This window comes from Schistocerca serialis, chromosome 8, assembly GCF_023864345.2.
Source record: "Schistocerca serialis cubense isolate TAMUIC-IGC-003099 chromosome 8, iqSchSeri2.2, whole genome shotgun sequence".
In the NCBI taxonomy this organism is placed as follows: domain Eukaryota; kingdom Metazoa; phylum Arthropoda; class Insecta; order Orthoptera; family Acrididae; genus Schistocerca; species Schistocerca serialis.
In genome coordinates, this window is record NC_064645.1 from 246,820,561 (window position 1) to 246,836,730 (window position 16,170).

At 45.2% G+C, this 16,170-nt stretch overlaps 1 protein-coding gene and 1 non-coding gene across 6 annotated transcripts in view; one reads left to right on the forward strand and one right to left on the reverse strand.

Annotated features, from left to right (window-relative positions):
* Positions 1-16,170, reverse strand: part of LOC126416139 (mesocentin-like) — a 614,335-nt gene that overhangs the window by 336,378 nt on the left and 261,787 nt on the right. The window lies entirely within an intron of this gene.
* On the forward strand, positions 5,572-5,646 carry Trnas-cga (transfer RNA serine (anticodon CGA)). Its single transcript has one exon. It is a non-coding gene; the product is annotated as a tRNA-Ser (tRNA).

Genomic DNA, 16,170 nt, shown 5'->3' on the forward strand with positions numbered 1-16,170 from the left:
ATACATCCACGTAACATGGACAACCGTATTGAAACAAAACCAAATACGCCGTCTGAAAACTTTAACGGAACTCGTTAACTTGCATGCTGCATTGTCCTACATGAGAGAAAATAGATAATCGAACAGAAAACACTTGGTCCAGTGGTATTAAATATTTGTTCAATGGTATCTACCGCCTAGTATCTGGACAGACATACAATGACGTCGGAACCAACGTCAATGGCTGCACCTCCCAATGCTTCTGCTGTCCTGTACGAAGTCAGAACCAGTGCAATAACGATCAGAAGCGGAAGCCGCAAAAACTGACATAAATAGTGAAATACAAAACCAGGGAAACTTTCGAGTGACGTCTCCTCTCTGTATTTACCTTTCAGACCAGTCGTAGTCCGAAGGAACGTAAGTACTGTTTTGTGTGTGTGTGTGTGTGTGTGTGTGTGTGTGTGTGTAATTGATGATACCTCCAAAACCATCTACCACCGTCAATCACTGGCTGTTTTGTCTAGTGCTTCTCTTGTTTCCCCGTGGCGCACTATAGTGGTTCAAGAATGGTAACTGTTATGACTGTGGAGTGAAGAGTGTCTGAAGTAGTCGCCATCACATCGTGATGGTCATCTTCTGTCTCTTTCGCATCAATGTATTTTTCAAGGTAAAGAACATAAAGATAGTTTTTACAAATATTCTCGAATGTTCTCAAATACGACTTGTAAATGGCACAGATCGCATTGATCTACATCTACGTGATTACTCTGCTATTCACAATAAAGTGCCTGGCAGAGGGTTCAATTAACCACCTTCAAGCTGTCTCTCTGCCGTTCCACTCTCGAACGGCACGCGGGAAAAACGAGCACTTAAATTTTTCTGTGCGAGCCCTGATGTCTCTTATTTTATAGTGACGATCATTTCTCTCTATGTAGGTGGGTGGCAACAGAATGTATTCGCAATCGGAGGAGAAAACTGGTGATTGAAATTTCATGAGAAGATCCCGCCGCAACGAAAAACGCCTTTGTTTTAATGATTGCCACTCCAATTCACGTATCATGTCTGTCACACTATCTCCCCTATTTCGCCATAACACAAAACCAGGTGCCCTTCTTTGTACTTTTTACGATGTCATCCGTCAGTTCCACCTGATGCGGATCCCTCACCGCACAGCAATACTCCAGGATAGAGCGGACAAGCGTGCTGTAAACAGTCTCTTTAGTAGACCTGTTGCACCTTCTAAGTGTTCTGCCAGTGAATCGCAGTCTTTGGTTCGCTCTACCCACAATATTATCTATGTGATCGTTCCAATTTAGGTTATTTGTAATTGTAATCCCTAAGTATTTACTTGAATGTACAGCCCTCAGATTTGTGTGAATTATCGCGTAATCGAAATTTAGCTGATTTCTTTTAGTACTCATATGAATAACTTCACACTTTTCCTTACTCAGGGTCAATTGCCACTTTTCGGACCATACAGATATCTTATCTAAATCATTTTGCAAGTCGTTTCGATCATCCGATGACTTTACAAGACGGTAAACGACAGCATCATCTGCAAACAATCTAAGACGGCTACTAAGATTGTCTCCTATGTCGTTAATATAGATCAGGAACAATAGAGGGCCTATAACAGTTCCTTGGCGAACACCGGATATTACTTCTGTTTTACTCGATGACTTTCCGTCTATTACTACGAACTGTGACCTTTCTGACAGGAAATCACGAATCCAGTCGCACAACTGAGGCGATACTCCGTAGGCAGGCAGTTTGGTTAGAAGATGCTTGTGAGGAACGGTGTCGAAAGCCTTCTGGAAATCTAAAAATATGGAATCAATTTGACATGCGCTGTCGACAGCACTTATTACTTCATGAGTATAAAGAGCTAGTTGTGTTTCATAAGAATGATATTTTCTGAGCTCGTGTTGACTATGTGTCAATAAATCGTTTTCTTCGAGGTACTTCATAACAGTCGAATACAGTATATGCTCCAAAACCCTACTGCAAATCGACGTTAGTGATATAGGCCTGTAATTCAGAAAATTGCTCCTACTCCCCTTTTTGGGTATTGGTGTGACTTGAGCAATTTTCCAGTCTCTAGGTACGGATCTTTCTGTGGGCGAGTGGTTGTATATAATTGCTAAATATGGAACTATTTTATCAGCATACTCTAAGAGGAACCTGACTGGTATACAATGTGGACCAGAGGCCTTGCCTTTATTAAGTGATTTAAGCAGCTTTGTTACACCGAGGATAACTACTTCTATGGTTCTCATCTTGGCAGCTGTTCTTGATTGGAATTCGGGAATATTTACTTCGTCTTCTTTGATGAAGGAGTGTCAGAAAACCGTGTTTAATAACTCTGCTTTAGTGGCACTGTCATCAGTGACTTCACTGCACAACCGTCTTAACAGAAGATTTGTACAACATAGTTAAGGCAGAGGAAGAAAGATGAACCAGAGAATACCAATGAAACAAGGATCTATTTCCCCAATTGTATAAAGTCAAGGGGGTATAGGGATTAATAGGAAATGGGTCAGACCGCACCGTTTGTGGACGAAACAACACTGCTGTTTAACCGTAGTCCAGTGGGTCTCGTGTTTAAATGATTGGGTATGTTGTCATCTTGGCTGAGGCTCTGGTAGGCAGGCAGGCAGATGCACGGAGTACTGGAACTCGCTCGGCGAACTCGGACAGACGGCGCCGCACAGTGCGGGCGGCCGCTTATCGCGGGATGGCTTGCACAGTGCCCTATCGCGTAACGCTCCGTCTCAAGGCAAACAGATCTGTGCGCTTCAAACAGACGGCAGCTACCATAGAGGTGCAGTGCGCCAACAGCCTCTCCTGGATGTCTGGCGTCTCTGCCGCGCAAACTGTTCTGCCACGGCACACTGAGTCTGTCTTGAATTATACTACATTCTGCCAAAGGAAACCCACCAGACTTCAAGACGGGATGACGCAGATGCATTAATTTACACTGTAAATACCTCGAACTTCATAAAAATTTAAGATTTTTCTACAAAGATTGACATCTGTCTATGCTTATTGTTTCGGCATAAAAGGCGAACCCTCAAATCCACAGCTTTTGTGGATATATAGTCTGCGGCTCGTGGTCTTGCGGTAGCGTTCTCGCTTCCCGTGCACGGGGTCCCGGGTTCGATTTCCGGCAGGGTCAGGGATTCTCTCTGCCTCGAGATGACTGGGTGTTGTGTGTTTTTCATCATAATTTCATCCTCATTCACTCGCAAGTCGCCGTAGTGGCGTTAAAGAACTTGTGGAGCGGCGGCCGAACTGCCCCGCGAGGGGTCTCCCGGCCACCAATGCTAAACGCTCATTATTATTATGGATATATACGTCTTGTGCTCATTGATTTGTCCACGGTTGCAATTACACAGCTTCATATATTGTTTGTGGCGACTTTAGTGAGAAGCAGAACATTCGTGTAATGTTTGTATATTATTATTTAGGACAAAATAAAAAAAAAGTATCGCTCCACTTCAATATGGCGTATACAGCGATGCCAACGATATTATTTATTAGGTCGATTAGGTCGAATCATCTGAAACTGTTGCTCGGGTGACTGGCCGCGGGGGGTAGCCGCGTGGTCTTGGGCGTCTTGTCACGGTTCGCGCGGCTCCCCCCTCCTCCCCCCCCCCCCGCCGTCGAAGGTTCGAGTCCTCCCTGGCATGGATGTGTGTGATGTCCTTAGCGTAAGTTAGAGTAAGTAGTGTGTAAGTTTAGGGACCGATGCCTTCAGCAGTTTGGTCCCATAAGACCTTACCACTAATTTCCAATTTCGATTGACTGCGTTACTAACTGCTATAACTCTCTTCAAAACTCCCCAGAACTGCCCGTCGTCAGCTGACATGGCTTCTGCATACTACGCCATTTTTTCGTTATGGTTTTGAGGTGTCAGGTTCTGCTTTGTTCGTTTGACTTTACGGCAATATTTAAAAGAAACGAGCAATTTTTATAATAAGTTTCCTTTAATTTACGTCTATGGTCTCAAACTTTTTGTTAACTGATTACCGGCTTCGGTCTATAATGAACATCATCAGATCTGTTTTATAAAAACAAAGTCCTAATGTTGTTATAAAACAGATCTGATGAAGGTCATTATAGACCGAAACCGGTAATCTGTCAACAAAAAGTTTGCGACCATAGGCGTAAATTAAAGGAAACTTATTGTATATACGGGTCACTGTTTTATTCGCGACAATGTCGCAGCTTGTGGGGCAATTTTTAGTTGATTATCGTTAGTTATATATACTGGTGGGGAAATTTGGAAGAACTTGTACTTGCAGTTTTTTTATGGTCCCTTTCTACAGAGTGTCACACGTGTGTGACGTTAGAAATAAGTGACGTTAGAAACAAGACTTTTTCCGAGGGAAAACTGATGTACCTGACCGCCTCCACACTGCGTGCTTCTATGAAATGACGTTTTGCTGCGACGAAGCATATAGAGGAGAAGCAGGAAGGACTGTTAAAGAACGTATTCAGGAAAAACGAACGGCACATGCAGCTAAAACAAAGTATGAAGTCGACGGTGGGGGAACATCACGAGAACTTTAGCCTTGCAATCGATTTCAATAAAGTACGTGTGCTAGTTCAGGAAAATGGCTCTGAGCACTATGGGACTTAACTTCTGAGCTCATCAGTCCCGTAGAACTTAGAACTACTTAAACCTAACTAACCTAAGGACATCACACACATCCATGCCCGAGGCAGAATTCGAACCTGCGACCGTAGCGGTCGCGCGGTTCCAGACTGTAGCGCCTAGAACCACTCGGCCACTCCGAGTTCAGGAAACAGACAGTTATAGAAGAAAAGTTCGAGAAGCGAATGAAATTTCTAAGAAACTCCAATAAAAGAGTGCGGCTATAGGCTCGGGCATCGTGGCTTCCCGCCACCAAGGAAGTGAATAAGCAGGCGCAGCGTGCGACCAATACAGACAACGCCCTGGAAGCCACCTCTGAGGACAGTAACACATATTTTGGATAAACATTGCCCCTCTCCATGCTCTGACCGTTTGCTTCTAGCCAATGATGTCGGCCCGCCAATAGTAGCAGGAGGAATTTTAACCAATAACTCTTCTCCAGCATATGTGCGGGAAAAATCCTTTTCCAACCAACGTTGGCCTACCAATGCTAGCCACAAGCACTTTAGCCAATAACCCCCTTCTTCAGTATTAGCGCGGGAATACTTCTCTTTCTCGCCAGTAACGACGGCCCGCCAATGGTAGCCCAAGAAACTTCCTGGCAGATTAAAACTGTGTGCCGGACCGAGACTCGAACTCGGGACCTGTGCCTTTCGCGGGCAAGTGCTCTACCAACTGAGCTACCCAAGCACGACTCATGCCCCGTCCTCACAGCTTTACTTCCGCCAGTACCTCATATCAGCGCACACTCCGCTGCAGAGTGAAAATCTCATTCTGGAAACATCCCCCAGGCTGTGGCTAAGCCATCTCTCCGCAATATCCTCTCTTTCAGGAGTGCTAGTTCTGCAAGGTTCGCAGGAGAGATTCTGTAAAGTTTGGAAAGTAGGAGACGAGGTACTGGCAGAAGTACAGCTGTGAGGACCGGGCGTGAGTCGTGCTTGGGTAGCTCAGTTGGTAGAGCGCTTGCCCGCGAAAGGCAAAGGTCCCGAGTTCGAGTCTCGGTCCGGCACACAGTTTTAATCTGCCAGGAAGTTTCATATCAGCGCACACTCCGCTGCAGAGTGAAAATCTCATTCTGGTAGCCCAAGAGTTTTACCCAATAATCCCACTTCTCGAGCACGAGGGCGGGTAAACTCCCAGAAGACGGGTCGAAACGTCGATTGTTTGAAGAAATATGACGCGACCATACAACTCACACGATTTTAACTGTAAATCGGGTGTATTAGTCACTTTGCTGTCGACTTCAGAATCTTTGTCACCTTTATCTTTCTTCATTAATGTCAAACCAGCTTATTAAGTTTTCCTTCAGTTTTTTTATTCCTAATAAGACTGTTATTTGACAGAGCAAAGTAAGGAGACAGACGATCTGTTGCGTTAAAATGTGTGAATAAAAGTCCTGGCTCAAGATCGCAAAAAATCCTTTATTGATGACTAGTTTCAACTCATTGAAGAACCATCTTCAGATCAACAAAAATTATTATTTAATTATGTGTGTATCAGCCACCATGCATTATACATCAACATAATCTGTTGAGCTGAATTGCTCTTATTGTCATGTACAAACTCAAGTAGGCTGTCATCATTGTTATGCAGGGTGTTACAAAAAGGTACGGCCAAATTTCAGGAAACATTCCTCACACACAAAGAAAGAAAATATGTTATGTGGACATGTGTCCGGAAACGCTTACTTTCCATGTTAGAGCTCATTTTATTACTTCTCTTCAAATCACATTAATCATGGAATGGAAACACACAGCAGCAGAACGTACCAGCGTGACTTCAAACACTTTGTTACAGGAAATGTTCAAAATGTCCTCCGTTAGCGAGGATACATGCAACCACCCCCCGTCGCATGGAATCCCTGAAGCGCTGATGCAGCCCTGGAGAATAACGTATTGTATCACAGCCGTCCACAATACGAGCACGAAGAGTCTCTACATTTGGTACCGAGGTTGCGTAGACAAGAGCATTCAAATGCACCCATAAATGAAAGTCAAGAGGGTTGAGGTCAGCAGAGTGTGGAGGCCATGGAATTGGTCCGCCTCTACCAATCCATCGGTCACCGAATCTGTTGTTGAGAAGCGCACGAACACTTCGACTGAAATGTGCAGGAGCTCCATCGTGCATGAACCCCATGTTGTATCGCACTTGTAAAGGCACATTTCTAGCAACACAGGTAGAGTATCGCATATGAAATCATGATAACGTGCTCCATTGAGCGTAGGTGTAAGAACATGGGGCCCAATCAAGACATCACCAACAATGCCTGCCCAAATGTTCACAGAAAATCTGTGTTGATGACGTGATTGCACAATTGCGTGCGGATTCTCGTCAGCCCACACATTACCTTCCTTCAATTGGGCCAACTGGCGGTGAATCGAGGAAGTACAGTACATACTGACGAAACTAAAATGAGCTCTAACATGGAAATTAAGCGTTTCCGGACACATGTCCACATAACATCTTTTCTTTATTTGTGTCTGAGGAATGTTTCCTGAAAGTTTGGCCGTACCTTTTTGTAACACCCTGTATAATGTACAGTGTTAGCCATGTACCAGACACCGAGCGAGGTGGCGCAGTGGTTAGCACACTGGACTCGCATTCGGGAGGACAACGGTTCAATCCCGTCTCCAGCCATCCTGATTTAGGCTTTCCGTGATTTCCCTAAATCGTTTCAGGTAAATGCCGGGATGGTTCCTTTGAAAGGGCACGGCCGGTTTCCTTCCCAATCCTTCCCTAACCCGAGCTTGCGCTCCGTCTCTAATGACCTCGTTGTCGACGGGACGCTAAACACTGACCACCACCACCACTATGTACCAGACATGTATCCATATGTGACACATGGCTGAAGTTGTAAATTATATAACCATGACGACCTTCTATTTTTGTGTATACATGATAATAACAGCGATTCATTTCAACAGATTATAACCATGTGTGGTGCCTGGTGGCTGATACACACCGAATTAAGTAATATTGTTTTATTGATCCGAAGATGGCTCCTCAGTGAGCTGAAACTAGTTAACAATAAAGGAATGTTTGCGATACTGACTTAGGGTTTTTATCCACACATCCTAATACGATTGCTTTTTATAAGAGTGTCCACTGTATTATACGATTTCTTAACTCGTTTACGTTAGCGTATTGCGGTTCCACCTTCAGGTTTTTCTGGACCATCATATGATAACTACATGGGACCGGCTAGTCGCATAGTTACTTCGTCCATTTTTAGATATCACGGAGCAAGTTTTCCCTTAATGTACGTACCTTATAATCTACTATTCCTTCAACGAAACGCGGGATTCCGCCGCCGTTTGCGCTCACACATCCTTGAACAAATACTATAGCAAATACGTGATAGTGGCTGCAGTTAAAAGTTTTCGCTCTAGTTACCTATTTTGTATGCGCGGCGGCGCTACGTGCCTGGCTTCAGATATAAAAAGATATCACCGCTAAAAATTATCCTTTCCATGGCGTCTGGGACGACGGAGATACACCGCAGTATCCCCCCTCCCCCTTTCTTCATTTTGCTCCATGGTATCTTCCAGCTTACTCAAACGGTTATTCTTGCACTGACTTTTTGAGATACATCGTACACCGCTCGTCACTATACCTGTCGGGTAGTGACCGACATCTTCTTGCCAGTTTTTTGAGGGCTTTTATTGTCGGGCCACACTGATTTATAAGGGCGCATACAGTCGTTATGTTGGCAATCTATTATACTTACATTCGTTGCGAACTCAAATGGCCTGTTTTACGTACGCTCTATTGCTACCTGTCGCGACGCTTCGCGTATTCGTGAGAATTAAAAGGAAATTCACCACAGCCCATTACAATCGCAACACCAGGAAGGACAACAAATAACGAATTTTTACTAACTGTGCGTATACAATATATACTGAAGCATACGTAGTTAAATTTCAAGGTAATATGAGGGTATGCAGCGGGCGATATTTAGCACACTGAGCCGCCGGCTGGGCAAGAAGACGAACTGAGCTTGGACGACAATATGGATATGTCGTTCCATGCTGTTTATGCCAGAGTTCATCAATAGTAGTTGCTAGCGAGTGGTGGCATGCCAGTCTCTCGGCAACACGTAATCTGATGTTTTCAACTGGTGAGAAATCTGGAGAACTTACGGACCAAGACAATAGCTGAACACTCTCTGTATAGAGGTAAGTCAGAGTACAAAGGGCAACATACAGTCCTGCGTTATCTTGCTGAAATATATCGGAAAAACCTTGAAAATAGGGCGCAGCCACCGGCCTTAATACGTCAAAAATGTAATGGGTATTGTCCAAATTACTAGCTACGCGAAATCATCGGTGATCTTGTTGTGTACCCAATAGCATCCAAGACCATTACGTCATGTGCTCTGTCGCTGCTGCCGGATCAAGGGAAGCTGAGACAATGGGCACCGTGCTAACAGTCCACGGTACTTCAAACGTCATCGCGCTGTCCTTATGGATTTATGTCTAGCGGAAAGCCAGCCTGTCCCCTGATCAAAGTAAGTGATTGGCTCAACGGTCCTGAAGATCGAAATATCGTGTCTGTCCTCTCAAGCGCTAGTCGCTTGCGGCCGTTGAGACTGGCGTTGATTATGGCGCTCCTGTATCCACCGATTCCTTATTCGCACGACTGTCGTGGCATCCCGACCAATGCCATCAGCAAAAGAACAGAATGGGAAACGGCACTCTCAATAGTCCATGATCATGCTATTGTCAGGTTCCGACGAGTGGTGATAGAGTTTTTCTTTCTTACACGATGCATAACACGGGTGTCATTCCTTTCATAAAGGTTGTAGACGCCGTTACTCCTACTTGCTTTCTCCCTCTGGCTGAAAAGCTAATGACTTACGTTCAGTAAATACATTTCATTCTAATTAAGTGTTAATTTTAGGCCGTCTTCCTGGTGCTACAATTTTAATGATCAGCAATGAACAATAGTATGAAACACAGTGCTAATGCCACTGATCTACATTACTTTCTCATGACAGAAGAGCGTAGAAGAAACAGGCAATTGTTCACGATTTTGCATTTAGTTTATTCAACTTTAAATAAGCAATATAAAAATTTGCGGATCACTCTATGCTCAGCACTGTAATTTGTAATAAGACAAATTTTGAAATCAGCGTTTCAAAAACTTACGATTAAGTCGATCTCACATTACTCTAGTGTGATATTTGTTTCATCGATATGGATTAACAGCGACAGCAAAACACAGAGAATAACGAGTACTCCACCAGCGACTGAGCAGTGCTGCTACATACCAGTAGCAGTCACGCGGGCCAGGGCGGTGCGACCGCTGCTAGAGTAACGCTTATTCTTCGCGTTTTGTAGTCCCTGTTAATAAATACCGATAACAGAAATATTGCAGGAGACTAATTTGAGACCGCTCTATCGAGTGGGCAAGCAAAATTCCGCTTTAAAAATAATTTTCTTTGTACTGAGAAACAAACCGACGCTTTCAGTGGACAATTGGCGCCGGATGAAAAACGTGATGAACAGAATTTGTATGGGCTGACTCCAGGTAAACTTTTCAGAAACAAAATTGCAAATATCTGCAGAAACACCAGAGAAAATGCGCCTGACGATTCTTAGAGGGACACCCCGTGTACACAAACCTTCCTCGTCAATCAGTCTACCTGTTAGTGAAAACCGTATCAAAATGCACACAGTAATTTTAGAGATTAGCTTTCGCGTGCAGACTGAAAAACGCGGCAGGGGACTTTAAGTTATAGAATGACGCGCCAAAGAAACTGATATAGGCATGCGTATTCAAATACAGAGATACGCAAACAGAATACGGCGCTGCGGTCGGCAACGCCTATATAAGACATTGCGCGTTTGGCACAGTTGTTAGATCGGTTACTGCTGCTCCGATAGCAGGATTTAAGTGAGTTTGTACGTGGTGTTATAGTCGGCGCACGAGCAATGGGACACAGCATCTTCGAGGTAGCGATGAAGTGGGGATTTTCCTGTACAACCATTCAACAAAACATCATCGATATGCGCTTTTGGAGCCGAAGGCTCACTCGTGTACCCTTGATGACTGCACGACGCAAAGCTTTACGCCTCGCCTGGGCCCGTCAATACCAACATTTGACTGGAAACATGTTGCCTGGCCGCGCGGGATTAGCCGAGCGGTCTAGGATGCTGCAGTCGGGGACTGTGCGGCTGGTCCCGGCGGAGGTTCGAGTCCTCCCTCGGGCATGGGTGTGTGTGTTTGTCCTTAGGATAATTTAGCTTCAGTAGTGTGTAAGGTTAGGGACTGATGACCTTAGCAGTTACGTCCCATAAGATTTCACGACACTCGTCCGACCAGGCATGGTCGGACTAGTTTCGTTTCAAATTGTATCGAGCGGATGGACGTGTACGGGTATGAAGACAACCTCATGGATTCATGGACCCCCAATGTCAGCAGGGGACTGTTCAAGCTGGTGGAAGCTCTGTGATGGTGTGGGGCGAGTGCAGCTGGAGTGATATGGGACCCCTGATAAGTCTAGATACGACTCTGATAGGTGACACACACGTAAGCATCCTGTCTGATTACCTGCATCGATTCATGTCCATTGAGTATTCTGACGGACTTGGGGAATCCCACCAGGACACTGAGTTTAAACACTTCCACTGGCCACCAAACTCCCCAGACATGAACGTTAGTGAGCATATCTGAGATGCCTTGCAACGTGCTGTTCAGAATAGATCTCCACTTCCTCATACTTTACGGATTTAATGACAACCCTGCAGGGTTCATGGTGACAGTTCCCTCCAGCACTACGTCAAGACATTAGTCGAGTCCACGCCACGTCGTGTTGCGGCACTTCTGCGACACGATATAAAGCAGGTGTACCAGTTTCTTTGGCTCCTGAGAGTATATATACGTATAGATGTGTTACAAGAGAAAATATTCCTGAAATTTAACATAGCATGTACAGGAGGGTCTATGTACCCCTTTAACTACCTAAAACGGTGGGTCAAACGCTTCTGTCTTGCGGATAGATTCGTTCCGAGTCCGGCTCGTCCAGTGACTCGGAGCGTTGCAGCCCATGACCCGGTATTGACAGTTCATGAAAACGACAGGAATGGAGAATTGCTGAAAACTAACCTTAGGTTTGATGAGCAAAACAAGATCACTGGAAGCGTCCTGGCTACGACTTGCCGCCTGCTCGTACAATACGGCAACAGCAGAAATAGTTGTGAGTAATCAGCTGCCGCTCGATGCGTCGTTTGTGGCGGGTCCCGCGGCAGGCGGGCTCGCGTCACGGCCTCAGACAGGCGTGACTCAAGGGTCACGGGCCGTGCTCAGAAGGCGCGTGACGGAACGCGTCCGCTCCACCTACACGCAGCGTCGTTTCCGGGCGTAGCGGTTCTCGCATCGCGGCGATGATCGTCTACAGAACGTTAAATCTTCGAGCCCAAAACAATATACCCAGTTGCTGGTTTAATAGCCAGTTACACCCCACTGCATCATACATGGTTCTTGTATCAGAGTACGTCATTACTCTACAATAAATACTATCTGATCAAAAGTATTGAGACAACTATTTGTGGACATTACTATGTGGTGCGCCCCTAATCACGACTTGAACTCTTCCGGGACATTTACTACGAAGAGTCTGAATGCCTGTGGAGGAATGGCAGCCCATTCTGAAACGTCCCCTTAGAAAAATTATAAATGTCTGTGCTTAAACTGACACACAATATTTTTAGCGCAACGCAATCTGACTTTCAAAAATCCCTACAAAAGAATGGCCCTGATTAACAATAACCTATACCTTTCATGGAACACTTACCTCACAAAAATCTTCGTTACTCGAACTACTGCAATACAGCGACCGCCAATACTGCCAGCTAAATGAAAGATTCTAACTACTGAAGGCACTAACTACTGATACGTATAGTTAGCAAATGAAAGATTTTGATTGAGTACAAACAATGTATTTACCGTAATGGCGTTCAAAAGTCATATATATATATATATATATATATATATATATATATATATATATATATATATATATATATATATATATCAGTTCATGACATGTAGTCTTACAAATTTACTGTCTCTGATGGACACACGTCCAGATCATCCGCTCTCAAAACTCCGCCATCTCCCTCTCCACATCCACCACTGCTGGTGGCTCACCTACAACTGTGCAACGCTACGCGCTGTTAACGACCAACTGCCCAACACTACAGTAGCATATACTCAAAATGGCTCTGAGCACTATGGGACTCAACTGCTGAGGTCATTAGTCCCCTAGAACTTAGAACTAGTTAAACCTAACTAACCTAAGGACATCACAAACATCCATGCCCGAGGCAGGATTCGAACCTGCGACCGTAGCGGTCTCGCGGTTCCAGACTGCAGCGCCTTTAACCGCGCGGCCACTTCGGCCGGCAGCATATACTCCAACAATGCAAACCAACCACAGCCTTCACACAGCACAGTCAGTGATTTTCATATAGAGCGCTACGTGGTGTTACCAACATAAAAACCTAAACAACCTACTTACAATTCTTCCTCAAGAGTCGAAACCAGGAACGATAAGAGGACAAATCGACATTCTAACTCATCCCAAGGTGTGCCATTGGGCTCAGGTCGCGACCCTGGGCAGGCCAATTCATTTTAGGGATGTTATTGTCCACCGACCACGACTTCACAGATGCTGCTTTAAGACAGGATGGACCGTCATGGTGACACAAACAATCACCTTCTCAAAAGTATTGCTCTGTTGTACGCAGTACACAGTGCTGTACTACGGACCCCCTTGAAGATGTCTCCCGCAGTCGGAGACTAAACGTTGGGAATTGAGACAAAATTCATCAACCGACCACGGCATAACAGCCTGGATAATTATAATGGAAATGCTGTAAAATTTGTCAATATCATTCCGCATTTAGCGTTTGGCGTAATGAGGAGACGACACCCTAACCGCGAAACACACACTCAAACCGTAAGACCACTTTCTCTGTATTTCATTGTTGGCACTACACGTGATGACAGATATCGTTTTCCAGGTATTTGCCAAACCCAAACCCTTCTACCGCCAGCACTGACTTCAGAAACGTGTAAATTATAAGGAGATGCTCAACCATTCTATGCAATTCTTTTTACCTCCCTACCCACTAGCTAGATTGCACTTTGGAGCTCGCGAGTGATTCCTTTACAATGATTTCATGTGATTTTCTACAAACACCCTCCGCAGCGCTCGGCGGTCCCTGCCCAGCAGTACATGATGTCTGCCTGACTTTGGTTTACCTGCGGTCCAACCTCCGCGTTTCCTATTCACTATTAGATTACCGACAGTCGACTTGTGCAACTATAAAGGTCGCTGATGGATCTTTTACTCTGGTGACATCCAGTGATTAGTCGATGTTTGTTGGGTTCCGTAACTCACTTGCCACTCCAAGTGCCATCTAGTGGTATTTTACAAACTGGATAAGTCAGTCTGTCCAGCACAGTCTGCTCCATGTCGGGAAATGCTGTAATTCTGTGTGTGTGGAAGTGGACTTCCCTGGCCCTTTATGCACGCAGGAACTCCCAAGTGCCGGCCGGGGTGGCCGAGCGCCTCTAGGCGCTTCAGTCTGGAACCGCGCGACCGCTACGGTCGCAGGTTCGAATCCTGCCTCGGGCATGGATGTGCGTGATGTCCTTAGGTTAGTTAGGTTAAGTAGTTCTAAGTTCTAGGGGACTGATGACCTCAGCTGTTAAGTCCCATAGTCCTCAGAGCCATTTGAACCATTTGAACTGCCAAACACCTGCTGAGAGCGGACGCCTCAAATAGCCTCGAGACACTGCAGCGAGCTGACATATGTCTCGAGCAGCCAAGGGCCGCAGTTCGCGAGCACCCTGTGAAGTATTACCGAATATCACCTTGTGCACTTTGTAAAGTAATACGAAATAAAGTATTTTTATGCAATATAACAAGCTACATCCATTCTAACTGTGGAGTGTTAATAAGGGGAGGTTATTGAGTACTTCGTGGCCAACGGCCTTACCGCAGTGATAACACCGGTTCCCGTCAGATCATCGAAGTTAAGCGCTGTCGGGCTGGGATAGCACTTGGATGGGCGACCATCCAGTCTGCCGAGCGGTACTGGCGAGCGGGGTGCACTCAGTCCTTGTGAGGCAAACTGAGGAGCTACTTTTGATTGAGAAGTAGCGACTCTGATCTCGTAAACTAACATACGGCCAGGAGAGCGGTATGCTGACCACGTGCCCCTCCATATCCGCATCCAGTGACGCCTGTGGGCTGAGGATGACACGGCGGCCGGTCTGTGCCGTTGGGCTTTCATGGTCTGTTCGGAAATAGTTTAGTTTTTTAGTGACTGCTGCTGAGAATTTTTCCTGGTTGTATGGCCGTGGTCCAGGGAACCGTTCAATCCCTGATGTTTCGTCCAAGGCTACGTTGGACATCTTCGGAGGTGCTTCTTCTTGTGCTGAGTCTTGCCGACTGACGAGTCGGACGTCGAAGAGCGGCCTAAATACTGTGGAAAGTGGCGTGGTCTGGATTTCACATGATAGCAGAGAGAAACTTTGTCAAAGATAAAAAAAATTTTCCTATCGATTATAGTACGTCAAAGGTAAAAATTTCTCATCGACTCTGTAGCGCCACAGTCCATATATCACTGAGTTTCATAGTATCTTATTTTCTGTTAAAATTATCCCCCTCTTTATATATTCCTATGGCTTCTCTATATAGCCGTGGATAATAGTTCGTCATAGTACATAAAACTTCAGTTTCTGAAAATTTCACTACGTGATCACCTGATTGAAGAGCATGTTCCGCCAAGGCTGACATACGGTGGTCAATTCCGCATTACATAAGAGTATCCGGATGCTTTTGATCATGTCATATACGAGGATGTTACGATGTTTAAGCAGCAGACCTGTACACTTATGCGACAGAACCTCATGATCCTCCACCTAATAGCATATCGACGCTTTACTGCTAAACGAAACAGTGACTGTCCTTAGTAACACGGATAATGCCAGTCCTTGCCATACGGACAGAGATAGACGGGTCCACACGCTCACGCAAAAGCCAACAGCACAAACTGATTATGCGGATGTGCTTTCGAAGATATGAGCTGGTGCATGATGGAATACTAGCTGTGTTCGATAAGGCAGGCATTCGGCGAATTTGGCGACCAGAACATCAACTGCAATGCAGTATCAAGCTCCTAGAGTTTCGTCTTTCAGAGTTAATGAGCACATGTCTCGTTTGGTAGTCACCGTAGAGGGGAAGAAGAGAACCAGCAGTAATATATATGTAGTTCGTGGCATTCATAATCTCTTCCGTAACAACTAGAGAACCAAGTGACGAGCTCTCAGCATAGTAATGACACAATGGCCTGCATACATCCCGTGTATCATGTCCAGCAAAGTGCAATACAGGTATGTAAAACTGTGCACTTCACAAAACGCAGAATAATACCTTCCTGTAGCGACACTATCAATGAGTCACAATTGGAAACAGTCAGTCCATACAAATACCTGGGTGTAACATTTTGTAGGCATGTGAC